The following is a 401-nucleotide window of genomic DNA, read 5'->3' on the forward strand; positions in this document are numbered from 1 at the left end:
GAACGGTAACGGAGCCAGCACACCCAAGCCTGGGCTTCCGGGCCGGGCTTGGGCTTGACTACGCTCCGAGCCCGGCCTTGAGCCCGCTGCCAGGCTTGACTCGGGCCAGGCTTTTTGGGCCGGGCTTGGCGGGCTTGGAGGCTTTGAGGCCCGGCCCGCACATCACTATAGACAAGTGATATCTCCTAGTATGCGGAGCACGATTTGGAATGACGGGAAGCTGCAGAGGAAGAGCGTCAAAGAAGTGATATTTCGCAGCGAACTCTTTAGAGCTGCATCATGTGATATGCGTCCAGGGTCGTTCTTAAAGTAGCGGTAGACATTGCGGCACGCAGGGCAGAGACGGACGAGTGCCGCCCAGAGCGATAGTTAGGAGGACGATAGTGACTGAGCGAGCTCAG

Source organism: Phanerochaete carnosa, assembly GCF_000300595.1.
Source record: "Phanerochaete carnosa HHB-10118-sp unplaced genomic scaffold PHACAscaffold_1, whole genome shotgun sequence".
NCBI classification, from domain to species: Eukaryota; Fungi; Basidiomycota; class Agaricomycetes; order Polyporales; family Phanerochaetaceae; genus Phanerochaete; species Phanerochaete carnosa.